Source organism: Rattus rattus, chromosome 11 (genome assembly GCF_011064425.1).
Source record: "Rattus rattus isolate New Zealand chromosome 11, Rrattus_CSIRO_v1, whole genome shotgun sequence".
NCBI lineage: Eukaryota > Metazoa > Chordata > Mammalia > Rodentia > Muridae > Rattus > Rattus rattus.
In genome coordinates this window covers 44,754,137-44,768,355 of record NC_046164.1, presented here as the reverse complement: position 1 = coordinate 44,768,355, position 14,219 = coordinate 44,754,137, and positions in this window count along the sequence as shown.

Below are 14,219 nucleotides of genomic sequence, written 5' to 3'. Positions count from 1 at the left end.
GAAAGAGTTCTTTGGCAAGTTTAAAGAGTACTAATTTCGTAAGGACCAGTAATGTGTAAAGTCCTTTGAGTATTTTGAACTTAATTCCAGTAAAAGTTTGGGATAAATGTAAGACCTCTTCATTCTTCAAATCCATTGTCCTTTCAGAGTCCTTTAGTCTCAGCAGCTCAGCAACAGTCCTCAAACCTAGAATTATTTCTAAACCCCCATCAGGTCCAGGCAGATACTATGCATGAGGATTTCAAACTGTCATTTGCCTTTCCCATATTTCTTTCTTTAAAGGAGGTCATGGTTCAGTTTAATGGGTACTGACAGCCATATTAGACTGGAGTAGGCTTGCTTTAAAAACTACAAAAGCAATGCCTATTCTCCAAGCGTTTCTCCAGGGACTGACTGTGATGATCTTCTCTGGAACTTGGCAGACCTCTGCTCTTTTCTTCTGCCACTCTTGGAAAATTGAGACAAAAGATACCCCTGAGATTTTCACTGTTCTTGTTCTCATTGCATTTTATCTCTAGGGACTCCTCTCCAGTGAGTGACTTTTAGATAGAAAGCAGAGTATTTTTTCATTGTCTCTCACTTATGTCAGTGTATGCACTTTAATGAAACTGCAAGAAGCATAGGATAAATATGAGAAGAAACTTTCTGAAGTTGCCATGGAATGAGTTCTACTCATATTTAAATGATTACCCACCAAATAATTGTTATCTACCTAGTCAAAGGGAATGCTCATCTTATGAATGAGCAATGAGCAGCTATTGTGCCAATCTAAGGGACCATCTCTTTATTCTCTCAGTACTACTATCTTTGGCATTCATGCTAAGCCCTGAGTTTGTAAAGAATTGTTTTAAAAATAACCATACATGAGGAAGTCAAGTGTAAAGGAAATAATGAAATGAGATTAGTCAAAAAAAAAAAGAAAGAAAATCAAGAGAAATAGTTTACAGTGTTAATATGCTTACACAGACATTTTGTATTCACTGAAAACAATAGATAAGACATACTACTATTGATTGAACAATCACTTAAATGTTGTACAGGGAAAGATCAGATACATGATACTTTATCAATTCTTATTTCATATTATCCCTTCATATTAAATACTGAAAATTTTCTATGATTGTTTCTTTGTAGGTACATTTAAAATGCATAATATTTTAAATGCAAGTTGTAAAAGCAAAACCATAGCATTAAATAATATCCTTATCATTTATAATTGCATTTTGAGAGGACACATACACACAGACACACACAGACACACACACACACACACACACACACACACACACACACACACACACACACAATGTGACCTATGATGGCATATTTGTTAGATATATACCAACCAATAAACTATGTGATAATTTGTCTTGATTTCAACATGACAGTTTTAAAATCTCTCTAAAAACCAATTTCTCCTCTGTCTTTTAGAGATTATCTGGATTATGTCAGTGAGGCAGAAAAACCCATCCCAGATGTGAGTAGTGCCATTGTAGGAGCTGAAGTACCAAACTCATAAAAAAGAACAAAGTGGGATTAGCATCTGTGTCATTTCTTGCTTCCTAATGGCATATATGACCAGGGCATCTTTTGCTCCTACCACCATGAATTTTTTCTGCCATAATGACTTATAAACAAAAGAAAACAAACAAAAAATTATTTACCTTAGGTTGCTTTTAACTGATATTTTCTCACAGTAATAAAAAAATTACATACTATAGATTGTCAATTGTTGGGAATTGGTTCTAATGCTTTGTTCTTTTTTAAAATAATTTTATGTACTTACATTTCAAATGTTATCCACTTTCTCCCTCCCCTATACCCTCTCCCCTCCCCCTGCTTCTATGAGGATGATTTGTCTTAATTCAGCTCCCAAGGCCTCATTTCCAGACCTGAGGTTGTCTGTGTGTGCTCAGGCAGGTCCACAGGTGCAGTACATACAAAACCCTTCTGGGAGCCAAAGCATATTAACTAATTAAAAGCTATAGTCAATATTTTCAAGAAGTTTGAATTCTAGATGGTTGATAGAAAAATGAAAATCAGTAGAGTTCTATTTTTAATAATATTTATAGACTTAATAATAACATGACAATAAATATTATGAAAACCACTTAATGATAGCATATTATTCAAGCTTATTGCTTAAGACTTGCTTTCCAGGTCTTGACATCTGGGCTGTCCTTTAAAGGAAAAAAAACCAGAAAGATGGACATCTACATAACAAATAAAGAGGTGTTAACCACAAAGAATCTGAGCCATGTATGTGTATGAAAGAAGAGAAAGAGGTCCTGAAGCTAGAGAGCTTAGAGCAGGGTGAAAGTGTGAGAAATTTGTTCTGCTCAAAACATTACCAGGTAAACTTGTCCTATCCATGCTGAAGAAGTTTCATGTACTTGAATCACTTTGTGCTTTGATGTTTTATTAAAGAAATCAGAGTTAGCAATGATTTTATATATATATATATGTATATATATATATGTTGTGTGTGTATTTGATAAATATATATATATATCTATACATATATATTTGTCAGTACTTGTGGATACACACACACACACACACACACACAACATTCATAAGTACAGAGAATTACAACTATTGCTTCAACAACCAAAAAAAATTAGAAGAATGTAAGAGTTTTATGAGTACAAGCTGAGTTCATAACAGGGCAGACAGGAGTTTTTGATCATTTTCAGGGCCTCTCACTTTGAAAAAGGTTTTTCTGCAGAATCCAAGGCCCTTTTTTAAGCTGATAATCTCACCTGCTTTGGGAATCAAAGAGACTGGAGCAGAATCCAAGGAAGAAGTAATAAAATGTAGACATACTCAATGCCATTCAAGTCTATTGTCTGATAAGAAGACCCCTCGCCAACATTGAAATTTCTGCTATTTTTTTCTCTACCTTATAAGACTTGCCAATGGCTCCATTTTAACTGCAAAACACTGAGGAAAGAGAATTCTGATAATGCTTCAGTCTAGATACATTCATCCATCATTAAAAACAAAAAAAACAAAAAAAAAACCAAAAAATAAACAAACAAACAAAAACCCAAACCATTACTGTATTCATTCTTATATCTATTTTTATTTAACAAATATGTGCTAAAATATATTTTTGTCAATTATAGAATATGATCACAGATTAAAGTTTTATGAATAAGACAGTGAAATTTCCCAGTGACATATGCTCATTAATGATCAGCTCTTGTGAGTTTTCTCTCCCTGGAGTTTGGTATAAACTCCACACAAAAACTTTGTTCTCCTGAGGTTAGGGTGTGACAGATATTAAAAACCAAACTCTGTGTCTATGTGCATTGTAGGCAGGGCATGTGACAGGTTCCTTTGTTCAGGTATGTACTCACAGCATGTCACTGTTCACATTGCCCAACTATATTTCTGGGAAGTATTCCTTTTTGTGTCATATGTTGTTTTCTGAATCCAAACCATCCCCTACATCTTTTGATGCCATTTTGTTTAGAAATCTCAACAAAGAAACTCTTCTAGGCATAGGACGTTCCACATAGTTTAGTCCTGAAACTAGATTCCAGATATATTTAAAATCAAGCTAATTCTTCAAAATACCCTATAACTAATTTTATACCCACTGAAATTCATTATAACTCATTCTTGCTGCATCTTAAGTACTTCTTGATCATGCTAGGTCATAAAGGTAGATATAGAAATAGAAATAGAGATGATATACAGATGAGAGATGATGGAAAGATAGACAGACAGACAGACAGACAGACAGACAGACAGACAGACAGACAGATAGATAGATAGATAGATAGATAGATAGATAGATAGATAGATAAATAGATAGATGATAAATACATGATAGATAGATGATGGACAGACAGACAGACAGACATTTGATATATTATGTTACAATGTCATATACTGACAAGAGAGTCTTGATCTCTGTAGGTCAAACATGACAGAGTATAGTAGAATTAAAAGAGACCTGTTAAAAATTGTGAATGTATCTTCCTTTTTGTGGACTGAGAACACAAGTGGTACCTAATGCACTTTATTTTCTTGTTTTTTCTTCTCAGAGTTGTCATTTTTTGGCTTCTGTTGTTGTTACTCTGATACATTATCATACTCTGAAGTCTCTCATTGTAGAACTCATTATGTACTACAGGCCATTGTAAGACTCATGCTAATCCTCCCATCTTAGACTCTTATGTCATAGGATTATTGGAATGAGCCACAAGACACGACCATGTTCACTCACTTGGTTGAAAATGAAAATGAAGTGGTAAATCATTTGGGAAAATACCATATATTTGAAATTGTGTTCATTTCTTGTAGCAAAGATGCTTTTGATTTTGTCATAGTAGATGTAGTTGCAGTTATTAATTTACTCCTTCATTGAGCTTTTACTCTTCCAATATCTTCCTTAAATATCCATGTAATTTCAACCATGAAAGATTGTTGAAATAATGAAGAGGAATATTGCACAAAACTGGAGTTTAGTCTAAATTTAAATTTCTTCATCATGTCTCCTCTTTTCCATTTCAATATATTTAATTTAATTTATTTATTTTATGATCTCTGTGTGTGTGTGTGTGTGTATGTGTGTGTGTGTGTATGTGTGTGTGTGTGTGTGTGTGTGTGTGTGTGTGTGATGGTCTATGTGTGGAAGTCAGAAGACACCTAGTTTTTTCTCTTTTTTTCTTTTTACCATGTATGTCCTGGGAATCTATCCTAGGTGGTCAAGCAGTAGGTGACATTACAGTCTGATCTACCTCAATAAGACAACAATTTATTCTTACTTATTTCTGTATTTTAGTAAGATATCTTTAATAAGAACATTAGCTTTATAACATATCTGATTTTCATTACACTTTCATTGTATAGATTAACAGGCAGTGCTCATGTTTCAATAACCATCTCTAAGGTCATCTCTAAGGTGAATTTTGCCTGTTTTAAATTTATATTTTGTCTATGATAATCATTCCTAAGTTTTAGTAGACGCTTCTATTAGTTGTTAGTTATACTTATCTCATTTTTCCTTTGCAAAGGAGAATTGTTTCTCTCCATCTCTCCCTGTTCTGCTGCTGTTTTAATAAGTAATGGTTATTGACAAGCATAGAATTAGTATAGTTTTTTGGGAATTGTTATTAAAATGCAAATGTTGCAATAAAAATTATAAACACCCTAAATTCAGTATTTACTGGCTCAGTTCATGTGTTTCTCCATTTAATATATTTAGTGCATTTAATATGTGTATTTAGGATATCATAGTACACTACTACAGTCACTTCATTTGCTTTCTATTTCTATAAACAATGATAAAACCAAGTTAAGAAATAAAGGTTTTATTTTGTCTTATAGCTGACTGTCCAGCTGACAGTAAAGAGAAGGAATTTCAATCAGATCTGAAGCTCAAACTGAAGCAGAATTGTGAAGGAACCAGCTTACTTATTTTCTCTACATCATGGATCAGTTAGGCTGTGGATGCACCTGCTCATTGATTTTCTCCTCATCCTGGCTCAACTTAGCTTGCTTCCTTTAAAACCAAGGCCCACACCCAGTAGTCGCATTTTTAAAAGCCTGAGTCTTACAGCAAGCCCCATTTTTTTGCTTACAGGATATTCTGATGTATGCATATTCTCATCACTGACCAAAGTTCCTGTGAAGTTGACAACACTAAACAGCACAATTGACCTCCTGTTAGGTTAACACATTAATAGGTTACTGGTTTTCTTTTTATTTATGTATCTATTTTTTATTTAATCCTTTTGTCTTTACACTTCAGATTTTTTTCCCCTCCCAGTCCACCCTCTGACTGTTCCACATCCCATACCTCCTCCCTTCCCCCGTCCATGAGGATCTTCCCACCTGGCCAGACCTCTAAACTCTCTGGGGCCTCCAATCTATTGAAGGTTAGGTGATCTTCTCTGACTGAACCCAGACCTAGGAGTCCTCTGCTATGTATATGTTGGGGCCCTCATATATGCTGGTGTATGTTGCCTGGTTGGTGATACTGTTAAATAGTAGCCTTTCATTTCTTGTATCCCAAGCTCATGTTATAATACCCGAATGTAAAAGAGTATATCTTTTAAAACACTTTCAAAATTGAAAATATAATCTCATAAATGTTCAAAGTCCCTCAATTGTCAAATTCTGTACTATAAAAATATATTACACAAGTCTAACTTAATAAGGAAGCATCATGGTCTGTTTCTCAATTAAAAAATGAAAATGATAAAAATAATAAACAGCTAATGTTATTATAAGATTATTATCTAGGTTTAATGGAACAATCAGTGAAAAATAATTAAAAGCTCCTCTCTTGTGTTGCTAGTTATGAGTAAGAGACTACAATGATTAATATCACCTACAAATACATTTATGCATATTCTTTTTTTTTTTTTTCCTTTTTTTTTTTTTTTTTCAGAGCTGGGGACCAAACCCAGGGCCTTGTGCTTGTTAGGCAAGCGCTCTACCACTGAGCTAAATCCCCAACCCCACGCATATTCTTAAGATTAAAAAAATGTCTCCTAAGGTAAACTACTAAAAGAGCCAAGATTTTATATTTTATTACATTCTGTGTTTTATTGTTTATTACTTCAATTAAGGGCAAGTGATATCTGTCTTAAAGGACGGTTACCAACAAAAATAATTTTAAACTGCACCAGACCGTAGGGTACATGCTTGCAAGTCAGTACTAGGAATACTATGGCAAAAAGGATTTCTGTGAGTTTGAGGAAACTTGGTGATACAATATGAAAGCTTTTCTCAAAATAAGAGAAAAAAATTCAACATTTTTTGTAGCATCAAGTAAAAATTGGACATGTTTTGAAACCAGAGCCTGCTTCATTTTATGCTCATGCATTAATCAACATCTCCTTTAAATTATTCAGCTTGGGGATGGGAAAATAGCATTGTTATAAACTGCTTGCCTTGTATGAGAAACATATTCACACTTCATAATAACCACTGGAGATTCAGAGTAGCAAATCTACTATAAATATTTTCTCTAATTTATTTATTATGATTTATTTTGTTTATTAAATCCAAATCACAGGTAAACATAGATTAGCAAATAAATTTCATATTTATTTGTAATTATTTTTACTATATTATAAAATCCTTGGTTTCTCAATTTAAATATATAATATATAAATACTGTGAAAAACTTGTTACTTGCAAAAAGAAAGATTAAAAAGTCAAAAATTCAAGAGACCTAATTAAAAGTTTGATATTATAGGGAAATGAAAGTTTTTATTATTATTATAGCAGGAAAATTTTATCTAATAATTCTGAATGTTATGAAACAAAAGAATAAAATTATGCTTAATAATAATCAAGAACATTGCATTTATTATGTATACTGATAAAATGTTCTATTTCACGAGTTTGTTACCTTTTAAACTTCACTTCTAAGTTGACACAGCAGATATCATTATGATTAGAAAGAGAAATCTGATGAAAAACTGCACTGCCGTCATGCACCAAAACCCACCTAGGGCCAGAGTCATGTTGTGCTTGTCATTTGAAGAACATTTAATTAAAATCAATATAGTAGCTAAATTAGCTTAGAAGCTACTTAATAAAATCCAAATGGGTTTGAAGACATTAAAGTCTCTTCATACTCTGATTATAGGTTGCCAATAAATTACAACTGATATTTTAATCAAATTTTAGGAATACAAATTCAAACTAGATTTTTAATTTATGCAGCTAAGAAGTAACCAGAATAAATGTTATCCATCTCTCAATATTAACTTGAATGTTAAATTTTCATATATGTTATAAACAATTACTCAAACTTTATTGTTTTTATTTACATGACAAACATCTCAGTTATTATCACCCCGTCTTGAGGAGTTTTCAGATTCTGTGCTAGCAGGAGTGGATTCATGTTTATCATAATCAGGTTTAAGCACATAAATCTACTTGAGAAATGTGCATGTCAGTATTCTCCGTTATCCTTCCAATTCCTCCATTTATTTTGCAGGTATTTAAATTTATATACACTTTTATGTGTGTTTATAAATTAGGTGTGTCAAAATTCATCTTCCTCAAATGAAAAGAAGAGAAACCATCAGCATGTAGTCTTCATTGGAAAGTGAAAAAAAAAATATATATATATACATACATATATATCATATTATTTCTGAGTCTCCTCTAATATTCATTAAACCCTGCTTTTATTTAAAGAAATAAATGCATCTATACATACTAGTCTGAATTGTCTCCTAAAAGTTAATAGGACTTGGAAGATTCCACAGGTGCTGAACACCGTTTTCAGCCTTTGCAGAGCTACAGTTATGGAGGCAGAAGGGAAATAAGCAACAAAGTTTTACTAAATATTATACAGTGGATATATACAGTGGATAATACAGATGACAAAATTAAGTTCAGGTAGCTCTGCCCACCTTTTATATCTTATCCTGCTGTTAATGATATTAAATGATGCATACCATACATACAAACATATATGCTACACACACACACACACACACACACACACACACACACACACACACACACACACACACAATTGGTTCAAGAAACAAACTAATCTTACCTGCAAAAGTAACTTCAAGTCCATTGAATATCTAATCATTTTCTGTATGAATGAGTACAGCAGGGGTTGGTGCCTCACTCTATAGGCAGAAGGAAATCAAATCAATTGGATATGGATATTGATTTGACCTCCATTTTATAGGCTCATACTTTATAACACGATTTCAACTCGTCAGGCATTTTACTGGAAAAACTAATTTTGCTAGTGTTTATATAATTCAATATATATTCCCTTATCAAATAACATATGCCAAACACTAAATAAGCTGACATATAATTTGCATCAATGAGAAAGTTTAATGCAGTTTTTAGGCTTTTTTAGTTGGATACAAACTAGATATAGTTGGAAAGAGGGAATCCCAAATGAGGCACTGTCTCTATCATATTGAGCATATGAAGCAATGACTCCATCAGACTGGACTTTGGGGATGTCTGTATAGTATTTCCTTATTTACTCATTGATATGGGTGGTCCACTGTTGGTTTTTGTTGGTTCCTTAAAAAAATGAAAAGAATAAACTTTTGGGAAGTAAAGCAACAAGCAGCACACCTCCATGGTTTCTTCTTTGTTCTTTGGTAGGCAAGTACTAGCCTAGCATGCATGGAGCCTTGGGTTGGAGGCAGGAGGAACAGGGGCTTCAGAGTCATCTTTGGCTAAGTGGGCATTTTGAGGCTAGTTTATGCTAAATAGGACCTGATATCAAAACATAAAACAAATGAACAATATTTTTTCATATAATATGTCCTGTTTACAACTTCTTTTTTCTCTACTTCTCTCAGTTCCTACCCAACTTTTACATTATTTATAATGACCCCATTTCAACCTATTATTAGGAGCCAAACATTGTGTTTTTATAATTTATTCCAGAGTTTTTTCAAGAAAAAAACATAGGCCTTTCTAGTGAGCACAGTGTCCCCAGTGGAGGAATTAGAGAAAAGACTGGAAGAACTGAAGGGGTTTGTAAGCCCAAAGGAAGAACAACAATATCAACGAATTAGACACACCAGAGCTACCAGGGACTAAACTGCCGGGACCATGGCTCCAGCCACATATGGAAAAGAGAATGGCCTTGTGGGACATCAGTGGGAGGAGAGGCCCTTGGTCCTGTGAAGGCTTGTTGCCCCAGTATAGGAAAATGTCAGCGCAGAGAGGCAGGAGTGGGTGGGTGGGTGGGGGTGTCACCCTAATAGAAGTAGGGGGAGGAGGGGTGGGATAGGGATGTTCCAGAGTGGAAACCTAGAAAGGTTATCACCTTTGAAATGTAAATAAAACATATCCAATTAAAAATTGTTGAGTGGCCCATAGATATTGAAGTATATCACAGATATTAGAGAAGCTTTGATTATAAATATATTTTTTGTTTAATCCTTTTTTGATGGTCCAGATTTTGGCCTACTCTGGATCCACCCTCTGACTGTTCCACATCCGATATCTCCTCTCCCCATCTCCAGGAAAATGTCCACACACATGTATTCACCTCCCAAATCTACCCACTCCCTGGGGCCTCCAGAATCTTGAGAGTTAGGTGCATCTTCTCTCACTGAGTCCAAACCTAGCAGTCCTCCACTGTATATGTGTTGAGGGCCTCACACCAGCTGGTTCATGCTGCCTTGTTGGTGGCCCACTGTTGGAGATCTCTGGGTCCAGGTTAATTGAGAATGCTGATCCTCCTACAGGGTTGCCCTCCTCTTCAGCTTCTTCCAGCTTTTCCACAATTCAACCACAGGTATCAGCAGCTTTTGTCCATTGGTTGGCTATAAATATGTTCATCTAACTCTTTTAGCTGATTCTTGGGTCTTTCAGAGGACAGTCATGAGAGCACCCTTTCTGTGAGCATACCAGAGACTCAGTGATAGCATCAGGCTGTGGGGTCTCCCCTTAAACTGGATCCCAAGTTGGATCTGTTACTGTACTTCCTTTTCCTCAGGTTCTTCTCCATTTTTGTCCCTGCAGTTCTTGCACACAGGAACAATAATGGGTTAGAGTTATTGACTGTAGGATACCAACCCATCCCTCACTTAAAACCCTGTCTTTCTGCTGGAGATGACTCTACAAGTTCTTTCTCCCTACTGTAGGGCATTTCATCTAAGGTCCCTCCCTCTGTGTCCTCTTACCTCCCAGATCTCTGGAACAGTATAAACGGTCTCCCCACCTCCTACTTCCTAACGTTGCCTATTTCCATTCTTCCAGTTAGCCCTCAGGATTTCAATCCTGTTATCCCCACGCAATACCTTGTCATTTTTCCCTCTGCCCCTGCTTGTCCCTTTCTCACCTGGGTCCCTCCCTCCCTTTCCCCTCCTGGAATTGCTTTCTTCTCCCTCCCAAGTGGGATTGAAGCATCTTCACTTGGGTTCTTAGGCTTATTATACTTTTTTGGGTTCTGTGGGTTGTATCTTGTGTATTTTGTACATTTGTTTTGGCTAATATCCACTTACTAGTGAGTGAACACCATCCATGTCCTTCTGGGTCTGAGTTACCTCACTCAGGATATTTTCTAGTTCCATCCATTTGCCTGCAAAACTCAGGATGTCCTCATTCTTAATAGCTATGTACCATTCCACTGTGTAAGTGACTCACATTTTCTGTATCCATTCTTCTGTTTGGGGACATCTGGGTTGTTTCCAGCTTCTGACTATCACAAACAGATCCACTAAGAACATAGTGGAACATGTGCCCCTGTGTCATGGCAGGGTATCCTTTGGGCATATGCCCAAATGTAATAGCTGGATCTTGGGGTAAATCCATTTCCAATTTTCTGAGGAATCTTCAGAGTGATTTCCAAGGTGGTTATACCACTTCACGATCCTACAAGCAATGGAGGAGTGTTTCTTTCTCCACATCCTCACCAACATGTGATGTCACCTGAGTTTTTGATCTTAGACATTATGATTAGTGTAAGGAGGAATGTCAGGGTCATTTTGACTTGCATTTCCCTGATCACTAAAGACTTTGAATATTTCTTTAAGTGCTTCTTGGCTATTCAAGATTTCTAGAGAAAATAGTCACAATTTATCAAAATAAAACATATAATATTTTATTAGTATATAAAATAATACATAAGTGTTTCTTGCTCTACTGCCATAATTGGCCTCAAACTACTGGGTTCTATTATCAGGTATGAGAGACTGTATGTACCAGTGTGCCTTGATCATTAAAAATATAATATTTTATTACACTTAATTTATTATGTGTCATCCATATTACTTTGGTATTTGTACATATTGACTATGGTTGCATTGGCTTGTGTGCACATAAAATCTATGTAGATAAGATGCACTTCTTATTTGTTGAGACCAGGTCTTCAAATAAATCTCAAACTCATTTATTTACCTCAGTTAGTTTAGCTGACCAATGGACTCACTCTCATGCATTTTGAGGCTCTGTACTCAGGTCTTCCCACTCACACAATAGTCCTTGTATTGACAGAACTAAGGTAGTTTAGCAGCTACCTATTGGATTTTAATTAAGCTATTTATAGTAAGTTTACTTGTCAAAAAAATTAGTTTGCTTCTCTTCTGTTCCACCATTGCACACCCTGCCCTCTCTCTCATTCTCTACTCCCTTCATTCCTCACTTATTTTGGGCATCCCTTACTTTCCTCATTATCTGACTCTCTTTCTATTTTTTGTTCAGGGTAGTTTCCAATTTAACACCCTCAAATCTCAGTCTCTTATTAAATACTCATTAATTGGCATAATGATAAAAGTTGGTGATGGCTGTCTAAAGCAAATGGCTATACTGAAAAGTTCTCTTCTTTCACATTTACAATCCTATAATTGAAATTAGACATAATACTACCTGAGGACTGAGCTATACCAGTCTTAGGCACATCCTCTAAAGATGCTCCAACATGTAACAAGGACACATGCTCCACTGTGTTCATAGCAGCCTTATTTATAATATCCAGAAGCTGGAAAGAACCCGGATGACCTTCAACAGAGGAATAGATACAGAAAATGTGGTACATTTACACAATGGAGTGTGGGGCTTCATGCCAGGGTGTGTGTGTGTGGGTGCTCCCCATGGAGATCTCTGCCCCAGCTTGGTGTGTGGGTTTGGGTGTAGGAAAGAGAACTCAGGAAGGGAGGGGGGACTGCCTCTGCAAATTCCTTTGCTGGTTCTGCTCCTTTCTGCCACTGTTGCTGTCACTTCGGTTGCTTTGTTGCTCAGGCATGGATGAGCCAGCAGGAGACTGACTAGCCAGCAAGGGTGCAGGAAGACTTCTGGTGGTGATTTCAGGAGAGCAGATCTCTTCCCCAAGCTGTGGTGTTACAGCTTTTATGACAGAAGCTCTCAGATAAGTGTAATTCCTGTACACTTTTAATCCTTCTGAACACGATTCTTAAATATAGTTTTTGAATGGGTCAGTGTCTGACAGGAGGTACTTCCTATTGGTTTGGCTGAGAGTTTAGGAAGATCTCATCTACATATTTGGAGACATGGTCCTGCATGTGCGTCTGATTTGTCTTAAGCATATGTGACTTGTGGTCACATCCTTACCTGTGAAGGAGGGGCTGTGAGGGGCTGCAGCAACATGAGAAGATCCTCATCTCTTGGGAGACGGGGAATGCGCCTACCGTCCCTAAGGGTCCCCCCAGGGATTCAACCTATATCAACAGGGAATCACGGTATCTTTCATGGCCTACCTCTCTACAACTCCTCCTTTTACTTTTTTAAAAATGAGTTGTTATTTCACAGTGAAAATTTGGGGTGGAATTGAAGTATCAAAAGAAAACACTAAACAGGCCGAAGGGGTAGCACAACTAGGCTAGAGGTGTAATGAGGAATACGGGTGGGGGTTGGGAGGCCAAAGGATTATGGAACCAATAATTGATAATTGATCCTTGGGTTATACAGTTTGAGGGTATTAACTTTGGTATTAAACAATGTTAGATTGATCTAGTTAGACATCATGTTTTCCTTACTATCATGTAACTTTCCCAAGTTCAGTAGCCATCTGGCTTTGGCAACAGAGTACATCTGTAGCTGGAAGGTCCCAAGTCTCAGCAGTCCATCTGTGGATCTCAAAGCATGTTTCCGGAGTCTGAAGTCAGATGAGTTGTCTGGAGGAAAGCAGCTTTGTTGTCCTAGGCACATTTGAGGAGATCAAATTCAGTCTTGGCTGAACCTAGGGAAACAGCCCTGTAAAAAACAAGTAGGGTGATCAGAACACAGGAGCAGATCCGCAGCAGGGGGATGTCTGCATAGGATGGGTGGCATGTGTTAGGTTTGTGTTGGTTTGTTTGTAGCACACCATGGTCTGATGTTATAATCCTAGAAATGCAAGGGTATTTGAGGGGTTTAGTCATGGAAGGCATTCTTTAAGTCTGCCTTAGATGGCAGAAGGAGAAAATTTCATGTTAATTATGTATCTGGGACAGGCAGCAACAGTTTGTCTATGAAAGAAAATGGGTTGTTAATTAAAGATTAAATAATAGTTTTCAGTGTATTTGGTTTGACATGTAGGAGTAGATTAGATGGTTTTTAAACCTTAAAGGAAGTTTGGAAAATTTTTGGACATAAATCACAGATGCTAGGGAGAAAACTAAATATTTAAATAAAGAGACATGAAAAGCATGAACATTGTCTTAGGTGTTCCTGTTAGAGAAAACAAACATTTAAACAAAACTTGGTCTTTGCTCTTCTGTTTGCTCTCCTGCTTTTTCCTTCTTCCCTTT